A 14,642-nucleotide genomic window follows, 5' to 3' on the forward strand; every position below is an offset into this window, starting at 1 on the left:
AATATTCCTTTTTATTCTTTTTCTTTCTTTTTGCCAGTCTTGGGGCTTGAACTCAGGGCCTGAGCACTGTCCTTGGACTTTCTCAAGGCTAGCGCTCTACCACTTGAGCCACAGCATCACTTCAGGCTTTTTCTATGTATGTGGTACCGAGGAATCGAACCCAGGTCTTCGTGCATGCCAGGCAAGCACTCTACCACTAGGCCTCACTCCAGGCCCTCCTTTTTATGCTTCTAATGTTCTTGGTGTCTGATCTGATGATCCACCTTTCACTCCTGGTGTGGGATGCAAGTGTGTGCTCTGGCCGTTTTCCTTCGCAGGCTGGCTAGACATTTACCAGTGTTACTGGTTTTGAAAGAGATAGCCTTAGGTCTTATTGATTTCCTGACCCCATTGATTTCTGTTCTAATTATGATCACTGCTTTTCTTCTGCCAGCTGCAGACTTAATGTTGACTTGTTTTCTAGTTCTGTAGGGGAGAACTCACAGTATTGATTGTAGAGCTGTCTTCTTTCCTAATGCGCACATTTTAACTTTAATATGAACTCTACCTCTTGACCCACCCCTCCAGCCTAGCTTCCTGCTACTTATTGTGCAGTTAGCAGATTCACTGCACAGGCTGGCTTTAAACCACGATCCTCCTGATCTCAGCCTCCTCAGTAGCCAGGATTACAAGTGTGAGGCACTGGCTCAGCCTAATGTGAACTCTTACTGGTGTGTGTGAATTGGACAGAGGGGTTTCATACTCCATATTTGACATGCATCTACTATACTTCTGTCAATTCATTATCCAGCTATGGTCGGCATCTCCTCCTTCTAGTCACCTACCAAACATCCCCCCTTTATACGCATGCATTTCTGGAGGGGAGGTTAGATTCCACAAGAGCGAATAGAGAAGAGTTGTCTCCTTTTCCTTTTGTAGTACTGAGATTTGAGCTCAGTGCCTCCAGCCGGCTAGGTGAACACTCTCACCCTGGGAACCATGCCACCGGTCTGCTTTGCTTCACTTACTGTTTAGATGGGGTTGGCTTGGGCCTGTCTGCCAGAGCTCCCCGACAGCCGGCCTCAGATAAGGATCCTCCTGCACCATCTTCCCATGCTGCTGGAATACAGATAGCAAGACTCCCTCTCTCTCTGATAACAAGCCCGCACTAGGCTTCATAACTTTTACCTTGGTTTTCCTCTGGCCATCTAGTTCTTCCAAGTAGCTGGGATTATAAGCATTAACAACCATGCCTGATAATACTAGTCTTTCTGAGACTGGCTCATTTCACTTCACACGACAATCTCTGGATGCATCCATTTTCCCCAAAACAGCATCATTTCATTCTTCTTTATGGCTGTGTAATACCCCATTGTGTGTAAGTGCCATATTGTCTTTACCCACTCTGGAGCTGCTAAGCAGGAGCGCAGTAAACACAGCCGAGCCATGTCAGTCCCGCAAACTTACATTCGGATTTTCCCAAAGGCACAGATTTTTATGTAGCCTGCCATTTTTGTGCTACATTTTTATTTACATCATGTAATTCAAATTATTTCACATTTCTCTTGAGACCCCCTCATTTGATCCATGTATGGTGTAGAAATGTATTATTAAATGCACTCTACATATGTTGGCATTTCATTATGTTGTGTGTCCCTGCTTTAATTCTACTGTTGTTGAGAATGGACTGTGTACAGTTTCTCTCCCTTCACATCTGATCAAGTTTGTTTTATGGCCAGAGCGAGGTCTTTCTTGGTGAAGGATACACACACACGCTTAAAAGTCCAAGTCTGCTGATACTAGCTGGAACGTTCTGTAAATGTCAATGCACTGGCTGACAGTCGCTGGAATGTCGCTGCATCCTTGCTGACCTCTCTTTTGTGGGGAGGATGAGGGAGCTGAAAAGAGATGTAAAAGCCCGAAAGGAAGGTCCTGGATTTGGGCATGCCACACTGCAGTGCTGTCTGGTTTTGCCATACAGGGCCCTGAGCTTGGCTGTTAGCTGAGCATGGCAAGGGCAGCCAGGCTCCCTGGTCCCTGTGCACTCACTCTTCTCCCTCTGAAAGTGCTCCCCAACAAAACCCGCAGAGGGTTATCCAGCTGCTCTCCCTCCTTCTTCTCTATCTTTCCTTCCTCTTGCCCTCCCCCACCTCATTTCTTCCCTCCCTCCATTCTTTTATCTTTCTTTTCTTCCCCCATTGTTCTTTTTCCTCTCTCCCCTCCCTCCGTCTCTCCTTTCCTCTCTCTCCTCTCCTCCTCTCCCTCTTTCTCTCTCTGTTTCTTGGTGCTGCTGTTTAACTGGAATCCTCGCAAACACTGGGAAGTTCTCTGCCAGCCGAGCTCCACCGCCAGCCTCTTTGCAGTGGAGCCGTGCATCTGTGCTCCCCTTTGCTGGTCTTCAGAGGGGTGGGAGATGAAGTCAGGCTGGCCTGCCCATCCCTTACTTGAGGGCTGTGCGGAATAAGGCCCTGAAGTGACTCAGAATCCCACGTGGCCACAGCAGGTGCCATTTGCATGCGGGTCCTGCGGAGCTTGGGGTGGGGCGGGGGGACGGGGAGGGGAGGCAGTCAGGGTTGAGGTCCACACAGAGGAGACCCTGAGAGTGGAGGCTCCCGGGAATGGGTCTGTGCTGTCATTCCAAGCACCCCTCCTCTTCCACGGTCTGCCAGCTGCTCTGTGAGGGCCAGCCTCACCGCGAGCCTCTGGAAGAGAATCTGAGCAGCTTGCGCCGAGCTCAGAACCAGAGCTGTTATAAAACGGACATGGGCCCTGTCATGTCCGGAAAAGTGGGCACTAACTAATTAATCACTGGGGGGCATAGTAAAATATTAATTAAAGCACATGAAGCTAACCACTAACACACCCAAACAACTCCCTACTCACATTGGCAAGGCTGTCTGGGTTTTGTCCACCTGCATTCTTGTGGTTGCACCTGGATAGGCCACTCCTGCAGGCATGCCGTGTGTGTGTGTGTGTGTGTGTGTGTGTGTGTGTGTGTGTGTGTGTGTGTGTTCACACACAGATGAAGCTCTCACTGCATGGAAAATATGGTACTGTAATAGAATACGACTTCCTGTGTAAGCAGTGCATGTGCCATGATTTATGTAATGACTCCACTTTCACAGATAATCTAACCTTTTCTATTTCTATTCACTCTTCCCTCCCTTCCTATTTCTTGTCCTATTTTCCCCACCTTCTGTCTTTCTTTCTTCTCCCCACCTCCTGCTTTCCTGCCTCTTTTTCCTTTCTGTTGTCTACTCTAATGCTCTGTGATAACTCATCGTGCAGCCTGTATCTCACATAATCGCCCAATTATTCTTAGGAGAGATCACTAGAATTGGAATTGCTAGGTTAAAGGCTATGTACATTTAAATATTTAAGACAAATTTGTCAGCCATTTGAAAGGCATTTGCAAGTAATTTACATCCCTACTGGCAAGGCATATGAATTCTCTCATAAACTTTCCAAATATAGACAATATCATCTTCATAATTATTGCCAAGTTGGTAAGAAAGACTAATTGTTCCTCATTGTTTGGATTTATATTTCTTGGATGTCTAAGGAGGTTTAACTTTTGATAATGAGCGTTTGACATTTTGTTTACTCGGCCTTTGTTGATTGCCTTTTCAGTGGTCCACAGCATTCATCTTAAGAACAATAAAAATAAATCTCGACTGTGTTAGTTTCTTCATTTCTGTGACAAAGTATCTTATATAAACAACTTAAGGGAGGGAGGAATTGTTTCAGCTCATTGTTTCACAAGACCATTGATTCTGGCCCCAAGATGAGGACAAGCATTGTGACAGTGGCAGAACATGACAGTAGCTCCTTATCTCATGGTAGACAGGAGGGAGGGGGGAGGGAGGAAGGGAGGGAGGGAGGGAGGGAGGGAGGGAAAGAGGAATTATGCCTGTGCTAGCCAGCTTTCTACTTTATCACTTCACTTCCTGTGGGCACCCCGTCTATAGAACAGTGTCCCCAGTGTCACAGTGTCTCTGGAAATACCTCAGAGACAAGATCCAGAAATGAGCATCACTAAATTCCTGGGCAGGTTTCAATCCAATCAAAACAGCCATCAGGATTAACCATCACAAATCCACTGTCACCGTCACATGCAAATACATCTGTTTAAGAAGAAGAGCCAAGACAAGTTAGACGAGGTGCGTGGAGCTTGCACCTGGCCCTGCGGCTTCTCACAGGACCCCTGGACTGCAGGGGGATCTTCACCTGCCGCCTCTTGCTTGGCCTTCCTTTGAAATCTAGGCAGAAGCCTTTGCGACCTGGACCCCACAAGTCTCACATTCTGCGTGCTTTCCTGCAAAAATCAGCCTCATATGCCACGACCAAACATTCGGTATGCCATCAAGGGCTGCGTAATTAACTTGTAGGACATTTCTGTTATCTATCCCTGTCCCACACAGGCACTCCCGCGAGCCATCCGTGCCCAGGCAGGTTTAAGAGTGACCTCACGACTACCTAGGGCCGCTGGGGCTTCGGTGGTCACTGACACCCTTGGGTCCCGGCTCCTTGCAGGCCCGTCAGGCTTGCTCTGAGCTCCCTGACGGCTGCTGCTGAAGAAACACAATGTTGGATTTGCAGTCACTGGCGGCTGGAGGCTGGCATGCAGTGACTCACAGATTCCAGTGCTCCCAAGAGGACCTGGCCAGCCTGGAATCTTACTGCACGGATTCAGGTGCTCCCATGAGGACCTGTGCAGCGTGGAATCCTACTACACAAATCCCTCTGCTCCCATGTGGATCTGAGCTGCCTACAGTCCTACTGCTCGGATCCCTGTGCTCCCATGAGGACCTGTGCAGCCTGGAGTCTCCCATGAGGACCTGTGCAGCCTGGAGACCTACTGCTCAGATCCCTGTGCTCCCATGAGGACCTGTGCAGCCTGGAGTCTCCCATGAGGACCTGTGCAGCCTGGAGACCTACTGCTCAGATCCCTGTGCTCCCATGAGGACCTGTGCAGCCTGGAGACCTACTGCTTGGATCCCTGTGCTCCCATGAGGACCTGTGCAGCCTGGAGTCTCCCATGAGGACCTGTGCAGCCTGGAGACCTACTGCTCAGATCCCTGTGCTCCCATGTGGACCTGTGCAGCCTGGAGTCCTACTGCACAGATTCGTGTGCTCCCATGAGGACCTGTGCAGACTGGAGTCTCCCATGAGGACCTGTGCAGCCTGAAGTCCTACTGCTCGGATCCCTGTGCTCCCCACTTCTGGGAGAGACTCAAGGAGTGGGGTGTCGACACCCACTTCTCAGGTGTGCAAATTGTCTTACATCTCAAATAACAGAATAATTTCCCACATGTGAAATAATTTGCACATGTGAAAATAATTTCCCACGCTCACGCTGGCCCCTGGTTCAGAAGGTATTGTGCTGAAGTTCTTCTAGTGTGGCTGCCACACTGTATGTCTTCTTACACGCAGACACAAAGGCACACATTTGTGCATGCTCACACTCCACACACTCACCTTCACTCATTCACCCCCCCACACACACAACCACCCTCTCCTGCACACACTGTTGTTAGCATTCCCTAGACATACCGCACACTAGCCATACAAGTGACTCTAGAGTAGAAAGAGTTTGAAGGAAGATGGTGGCTCTGGAGAGCCATGGAGGGGAGAGGGAGCTGAGCCACCTGAGCGCGACATGTGACTCTCCTTGTCCTGGCCCCTGCCTGGGGTCTGTCACACCCCCACTGTGTGACCTGCATCTCTGAGGTGAAGCCTGGCATGGAACCCACTGCAGACACGGCTGCAGACTCTGCCGGTGGCTGGCTGGGGCGAGGCCCGCCCGCCGCCCGCCCCCATCGTTCTCTTATCCCCAGAACGGATCTGATGGCTGCGGTCGTCAGTGCAGATAGAACCCAAAGTCAAATTGCGACTGCACAGCATCTTGTCACTTAGGAAATGAGTTGAGGTTTTTAAACAACATGAGAAGAGTGATTATAATGAGATTTTAAACAAAGGCAATTGCAATTTCACTGCAAGCGGCAGCTTGTAATGGCATCGTTCACATTTCGTGTCCTCTCCACCACATCCAGTGTCCTCTCCACCTTCCCACGGGCCCTGCTCATCCTCGAGCCCTGGCCAAGGAGGTCCCTGCATTCCAACAGGCCTGCTGGTTTGGGTGCAGCCAACACAAAGGGAGTCAGAGCATTTTCTAGAACAGTTTTGACACCCCTAACTAACCCTATTTGGCTGGAACAGAAAGCAGAACTGCGGTTTCCTCCTGGGCTGTGGCTTCCTCCACGAGAAGCTGACGAAAGGCGGGCAGCCGGGCTGGAAGCCGCTGGGTGCGTCTTGCTGTCGGCACCGCAGTGAGGGACGCACGTCTGATCTATAGAGATGGGTTTATGTGTTTATGCGCTGGCTGCCAGCACACTCTAAATTAAGCCCATCTGTCTTGTTCCTCCTCCCATATTGGGACTCACATATCAGTTCTGAAATGCTGGTGCCTGACTTGAGGCAGGCTGGTGGCAAAGTGAATTTTAGCTTCTACTGCCATGTTTCATTTAAAAAAGAAACAAACAAACAAACACCATCTCAATTAAGAATGATGCTCCTGTCATAAGCTTATCTGCAGTGAGACCCACATGACACATGCACTGAACCACACCTGCGAGGCACCAAAGCCAGGACTCCTCCCTCTGCAGGAACCATCAGACCTGACCACGAGGACAGAGGGAGGGCGGCTTCTGGCAACTTCCGGGGCGGGCCGCCTCTTCCCTCCTAAAACCCAGACCCGGGAGCTCTACCGGAGGGTCCAGGACATGTGGTACTGTGCCTTGGGGTCCGAGGGAGATCTCCCCGACCTGTCCTGGGGCCTGGCTCCTCAGGTGCTGCAGACTCCAGGCCAGGGTCTCCAGCATCATCCGCCAGCCATCTGTGCCATCGGACGACAGTTCCCAAAGGGGTCCTTGGTTAAGGCTGGCTGTAGGTATTTCTGAAGCTGTTTCTCCGTCAGCAGAACCTGTGTGTTGTCTTCAAAGCACACCTGGTCTGTGGGGTGTGGGTCTGGGGTCCCGTGGCAGCCTGTGAATCTCTTCTGAGCTGCTCTGCCCCCAGGGCTGCCTGCTGCTCTTCTCAGCAAGCACTAATGAAGTGTCTGCACAAACAAGCTTCCTGGGCTTGGGGCTTCATGGCCCCAGAGTCAGGAGAATGACTGAAACTATCACCATCTACAGTCTGCCCCGCAGAAAAGACAGAGGAGGTGTCAGAAAACCTTGCAGAGCAGGAGACAAAGGGCAGACTCCTGCAAGACCTGGGAGAAGACCCAGAGCTCTTAGTGAACTTCTGTGAGGAAGACACAACACCGTTCAACATAAATGATAAAAGTCTCCTTAAAAACACCATTATTAGCTTTGTCATAGGCTTCTTTCTTGTAAACTTCCCTTGATTTTTATTAGATTTCCCTTCCCTAAACAATAAATGATAAACTGATAGTATCATTTACATGCAAATTAATCTGAAAACAATATGAGTTTTTATTTCTTACCATTTAAAGTGGTTTTTGTTTTATTTTTTAAAGAAAATTGAGGTTGATGGCTTGAATCATTCTATTTGCTTTCTGGGAAACCACAAGCCACACAAAAAAGGAAAAGGAAGTTTAAAAAAGAAGTAAAAGGAAGTTGTTCTCCACTTTCAGCAACAGAGAGATGAGACATCACATGTTTTAATTTAAATTAAAGACAAATATTAAAATATAATTAATGTATAAGCAGCGATAATTGAAATAAATTGGTCATTGAAAACTTAAATATAAAATAAATTGAATTTATGCAAAATTTGGGCAACATTGAGTAATATTGCATATTTAATCAGGACTCAGCTGAAATTGATTAAATATGCCTTGAAATTAACTATTGATCATTGTTCACTTGTTGGATGGAACCCAATTTATTTTCCTATGGACTCAGACTCAGCTCCATAACTTAAGCAGTTCCTACAGGTGACAATCTGTGTTAGCTGAACACAGAAAGCACTTGCAGAGGTGTTGGGGCCCCAGTGGATTGGGTGCAGCCACCAGCACCTTGGTGGCCCAAGGAAATGGAGCAAGCATGAGTCTCTAGTTTCTCCTTGTCTATCAGGAAGCCTGGTAAATTGGCTTCCAGCGCTCCACTTCTAGACAGGGTCCAATGCTTTCATTTAACCAGATCACCATCTGTAGCCACCGGAATCATCGCTTGTTATCACCCACTGCCACATACGATACCCATTCTTCCTCCACTTCCAAGTTAGTGCAGCTTTCTTTTCAAGGCCTCTCCATGTTGTCACAAGACACCTTTGCCATTTTCAGATGTTCCCATCACCCTGCTGGCACAGGTCTCGTTTTCAGGGCTGACTTGCCTATTGAAGTCATGATGAGAAGATGGGGTGTGGGATCTATGAGGCGCCATGCTTTTAGATTTCTCTGAAGCAGGAACAGCCTCGGGCTTTGGCTGGGAGCCAAAGATCCTTGTGAGAATAAAAGTGGTCTGTGTGGACCTATGGCCACCTAATCTTTGATAAAGGAGCCAAAAAATAGAATAGAAGAAAGACAGGCTCTTCAACAAGTGGTGCTGGCAGAACTGGGTAAGCACCTGCAGAAAACTAAAGTTGGATCCCTCTTTGTCACCCTGCACCAGGATTAACTCCAAATGGATCAAAGACTTCAAGGTAAAAGCAGATACACTGAAAACTTTACAAGAAGGAATAGGAGATACACTAGGCCTCCTGGGCATAGGTCAAAACTTAGTAAGGACCCAGAAACACAACAAATCAGAGAAAGTCTGGATAAGTGGGACTGCATTGAACTACAGAGCTTTTGTATGGCAAAGGACATAGCTAGCAAATTAACCAGAAAGACTACAGAGTGGGAAAAAATCTTCACTAACAATACAATGGACAAAGGCCTCATATCTAAAATATATCAACAACTCAAAAAATTGAATCACTCCAAAACTAATCTCCAAAGAAACAACCATCCCATTAAAAGATGGGCCAAAGGCTTAAAGAGAGTCTTCTCTGAAGAAGAAATAAAAATGGCCTATAGACACATGAAGAAATGCTCGACAACTCTGGTCATAAAAGAAATCAAAACAACTCTAAGATTCCACTTCACTCCAGTTAGAATGGCCAGGATCAAGAAATTTAATAATAACAGATCCTGGAGGGGATGTGGCCAGGAGGGATCACTACTACACTGCTGGTGGGAGTGCAAACTCATTCAACCACTATGAAAATCAGTATGGCAGTGCCTCAAAAGACTAAGCATAGAGCACCCCTATGACCCAGCAATTCCACTACTGGCATTTACCCACTTGTCCAGAAAAAGGACATACTAAATCCACTAGCACAATGATGTTCATTGCAGCATTATTTACCATAGCCAAGATATAGAACCAACCCAGATGCCCCAATCAACAACATGCGGTATTTATACATAATGGACTTCTATGCTGCTGTCAGAAAGAATAACATCGCCCCATTTGTAAGGAAATGGAAAGACAGAAAAAATCATATTAAGTGAAGTAAGCCAGACTCAAAGGAACATAGGCTCAATGGTTTCCTTCATTTGTCATAATCAGTAGAAACCCTGGGCTCTTCTAGCAGAGATTTACAATAGAACAAAACCTAGATACATAAGGCCATATACTATGACATTAAATGAAAGGACCCCCAGGATATAGGAATAAAAGCCATATAATGAGTGATAGTTGTCCTTAATGTACTATGTTATCTCTCATCTCTTTTGCTGTCCCTTGGTTATCTCATATTGTTACAGTATTTCACCTTGTTATCTGATATATTGTATATATGTTTATTTGGTTATTTGAAATAGGATAGGGAAGGTGGGAAAACAAAATGAGGGGTGGGGGTGGAGGGAGGGAAATGGGGACCAAGACATGAGAAAGGGTATCAATGCTTGTGAAGTAATGCACCTTTTATCTGGTGAATATAATGTAATCCTTCTATTAATTATAATAAAAAATATATGGAAAAAAAGTTGTCTGTGTGGTTGATGGCTAACTCAACATTCACAAGTCCATATTATGACACCTTTCTGAGCAGGCTTTAAAGAGCTTGTCAATAAAGCTCATATGCTCACAGACATTTTCCTGCATCACGTGACAACCTCCCAGTTTCCTGGATATTTAGCTCTGCTGCCGGTGGGGAAAGGGGGGCTGTGTCCCCCTGTGCTGGTCTCTGATGCATCTATGAAGGTTTTCCTGCATCCACAAAGCATGGATTGACAGATGGCAGGTGAAACACTTAGTGTCCCAGCTCTGAGAAATCATGGTTCTGATGTGCCTGGCTGCATCCTTGACTGGGTCCTTATTTTCTAAAATGAGTCAAAAATCTGTCTCTGAAGTGTATTTTTTCCGGAAATAGTTATGATGATTTTCAGTGTGAAAAATAATTCCTTGAATAAATGAATAAGGCAGAGGGGATGGTAATAACTATCATCCAGATTCATATGTCTATGGTTATTATGAGTATATGTATTTTAATTATCTATTTCTTTGAAAGAAACTACCTTCAGGCTTCGTGATTTAAAGCACCCATTGTATTTTCTGATTCTTGCAAACCAAGAACATAGAAAGGTTTGCTAACTTTTTTCCCTCTGCTTAAAGAGATGTCAGCTGATGCAACAGACAGCCCCTGTCTCTGTCTGTCTGTCATTGTCTGCCTGTCCCTCCCTCCCTCTGGTCTCATTATTAGCATTAGTGAGGGAAATTGTAAACTCTGGTCAGATGATAGTATTTCTTACAATTATGGCTGGTTTAAAATGGGGTCTTTCTAAGAGGGAGAAAGAGAAAAATGCCAGACAGTAAGCAGCCAGCTCCCTCTGCGCGGTCCCTCCTTCTGGTCAAGGCTAGGCAGCAGGCCCACCCACATTCAAGGAAAGGGGACATGGAGTGAGGACAACACTCTGTACCTCTAGACGTTGTGTGACTGAGCCTCGTCACTGGCCAGGCCCCATCACTGAGCAGCAGCTCCCATGAATCCCCACCCTGTGCCATGTCCAGGGCCGTCCCTGCCAGGCCCTCGGAGTCATTTACCAAAGCCAAGGGCCAGCACACAGCACAAATCTCCCCATGCTGGAGAGGCAGGGTGCCAGGGTGGTGCGGGCATGGCGCTGCCGTGGAGGAGCAGGGCCTCCGTGACGTGGCAGAGCTGCCCGCTTCTGGAGGAGGCGGCGGTGAATCTGTTCGTAGCGTCTCAGAGTCCGGTGAGGCTGGTACAGGTAGAAGGGGCTTCCGTGACAGTCAGACCGTGTGACTGGCCTTAGCACCAAGTTGTGCTTCTGGAAGAAGAAATAGTCTTCCCTTTCCTGAGTCAAAATTTTCCACTGTGGTATTTTCCGATGATTTCTAACTCTGTCTTGAGAGCAAATACAGGATAGACTTAGGGGTTATTTATTATAAATGAAGTAAGCGAAAATGCTCTGGAGAAGAAAGAAATATGACCACCAGGAAGAACCAGAAAATTGAGCTCTCAACAAATGCCCCTATGGCTGGTGTTCCATCTGCCTCTCCTTCTACTTCCTCTTCCTCAATGACTACTCGAACTGACAAGACGGTAATTAGATTCTCCCTTTTCAAGAGTGAAGGAGTTATTCATTTTAGTATTTAAGATTCTGCCATCCCGTGCCTTTCTCTGCGGCCTCTGCTCTCATCTGCAGTGGGCCGAGACCGTGGCCTTCTCCTGGCATCTCCCTCTCATCGTCCCTCGTCAGGAGCCAGGGTGGAGAGCCGGCTGGAAAGTTCCTCCAGGCTCCCAGGCCCATGTCCAGCCACTGCCATGTGAGCTGGATGGAAGCCAGGATGGGGAAGCATAGGGCCCGGGGAACGAGAAGCTGAAGCAGGTGAGGCTGAGTGCAGAACAGCCTGAACGGAGAGGGGGCTGGGGTGTGTGTGTGTGTGTGTGTGTGTGTGTGTGTGTGTGTGTGCACGTGTCTCTGTGTACATGTGTGTATTTCTGTGTCTGTCTGTGCACACACGGATCTCTCTTTGTGATGATGTCGTCATGTACACGTGTCTGTCTCTACATGTGTCTGTGTTGGCACGTGTGCATGGCAGACAGCGTCGGCACATGTCTGGTTGCTGTCTGGTGAGTCTGGGCTGCTCTGAGGCCGTCATGGCTGTGTGGAAAGTGCTGGGCTGTCGCGTGGTGCCCTGTGCTGCAGTGACAACGAATCACAAGTTGGGCAGCCGGGTACATTGGCCTGCATCTCTGCAGGCCGCACCGCGAGGCCGAATGGCTGCCGCTGTGCCTGTGAAAGCGCTGGGGAGAACCTTCCTTCTGCCGCAGGCTCCCAGCACTCAGCTCAGCACCCAGCCTCCACCCACAGGTCTCCATGTCATGTGACGTGTTTCAGCTCTCTCCTCACAGACGCTCGCTGGGTTCCAGGCCTACCCTATGCCAGTACAGGCCAGCGCAACCATTTGTAAGTAACGCCACACGTGCACAGCACTGGGGCTAGAACTTGGATCCACCTCTCTAGGGACACACGCCAGTCACTCACCCACTGTGGAGAAGTTGCCTGAGTTCACGCACTGCTGAGGACCCCACCCCCGCCCCGTCAGTCTGGGGCCTGAGCGGAGTAGCTCTCCCCACCCAGACGCTGAGCAGTCTGGAGAGTTTTCACCTCGCCTTTGGTCTCAGGAAGCAGCACAAGTCAATGCAGTGGTGACCCAAGCTGCCCCAGACTCAGGCCACAAGGCATGGGTGGGGAGGACTGGGAGCTGGGGCAGGGACTGGGATCCAGGAGGAACTGGGAGGGAGCTGGGGGGAATTGGGAGTAGGGGGGAAGGGGGAGGTTGGGGAGCCAGGGGGAGGAATGGAAAATGGGGCAAGTGGGAGAGGGGTCTGGGAGGGGGGTGGTAGAGTGGGGGAAGGGGACTGGGAGTGAGGGGGGCAGGGAAGAGGAGACTGAGAGTCAGGAGGGGAGGAGGGGACTGGGGAGGAGGAGACTGGGAGTCAGGACGGGAGGGGGGGGGGACCTGGGAGCCAGAGGAGATGGCACTTTGTACACGGGAGCCGCTGCTTGGCCACACAGAGCAGAACTCACACCCAAGGGCAGGGACAGACCAGAAAAGCCAGCTCTGGGCGCCGGAGTGAGGAGGGGACAGCCTGGGCGGTACCTGAATGACGCAGACGGAATTGATTTCGTTTTTTCTCATTTTGCAAACTGGGACGAAGTCGGGGCGGAAAGCAGACCTCTATTTTCCATTTGGCTCTGTGCTTTTAAAGTAACACCAGGCTTTGGCTCTACCTGTCCTTCCGTTGGCTCCCTGGGGGTGAACAAGAAATGATGGTTCTTTCCAGGCTTTGAAATTCAGTGGGGGAACTCTCACACTACTTTAAGATTGAGTTTGAGAGAATGGTACTGATTTCTGTGCGTTTCTTGGGGATGGGAGCCAGTCTAGCATGAGCAGCACCTTTGGAGAGAGGAGGAGACAGGACCCTTCCCCGGGCCACTGCCTTGGGGCTTTCACGCCTGCATCCTAGATGGAGGCCACTCTCCCGAGGCCTGTGGAGGGCTGTGTCCCCTCCCCGTCCCCCTCTGTCCTGACAACAGGCTTTGGGACAAGCTCCAGCTGCCCAGGTGGAGGGAAGGCTCCCCTCCTGTCTGTGTCTGCACGGGCCATGGTTGTTGAGGACTCCACACGGCAAGGGCTCACTGAAGAGTGTCTGACCGATGACAGACCCGAAGTCAGGTTAGAAGAACTTGAGGGGAAATGGAGCCCCAGGCCCTGGCTAAGCCCCAAACCCATTCCCAGCCCTGGGCTTCAAGGGGAGGGAACGGGGCAGAACCCCAGCAAGCCAGCAAAGGGGTGACAGCAAGAGCTGCAGCTCTCCACGTAGGAGAGCAGAGATCAGCCTTTGAGGCTCACCAAGGAAGGGAGATGGCACTTGGGGACCAGAGGCTGGAGGTGAGGAGCCAGCCTGCCACTGTCCCCAGGCCAGGCTGCCAAAGCACAGAGAGAAGGGGAGGGGGGATGGAGGCAGACAGGCCATCTCCAGCTCCCAGAGTACCCAGCCTGCCCACAGTGAGGCCCACACCAGAGCGGGCGGAGGGAGGAGCGCCCGTGTCACTGTCCCCTCGGCCGGCAAGGAAGACGCAACACGTGAGACTTCTTCTCGAGCAGCAGTTTATTCAGCAAGCTTACAGCTATGCCGGGTCGACCCCGACTTCCTCAAAACCCTGGCCTTTTATAGGCCCATCATCCAATCACATTTGCTTTCTTACAATTCTATAGCCAATAATATAAGTACACCTCTATAGCACATTCTAAACAAGTAGCAATATGGCATTACACATACTTCCAATCATGCATAAAGCTCAAGAACAATCACATCTTTTCCTGGAAACTTTCAGACAAACAACTCAGTGCCGTAACCACAAGGCGGATGCCAGCGCCATCTTGTAATGGCGAATGTAATAGCTCTCTACACGCCCGCACACCTCTGTGCCCAGCCCTCCTGCTCCTCCTTTGGCCTCCATCCCAAGAGAATCGCACCTTGACGCTGCACCATGTTCTTGCCCAGTGGCCTCATGGGAACAGGCTCTGGATTTTCTCTGAGCTCACTGATGTGTGCTGGGCGTCCTCTCACAACTCGCACATTTAGATGCATCAATAATTGATTCCATAATTCCGAGCATT

This window comes from Megascapheus bottae, chromosome 15 (genome assembly GCF_031878675.1).
Source record: "Megascapheus bottae isolate mThoBot1 chromosome 15, mThoBot2.hap1, whole genome shotgun sequence".
NCBI lineage: Eukaryota > Metazoa > Chordata > Mammalia > Rodentia > Geomyidae > Megascapheus > Megascapheus bottae.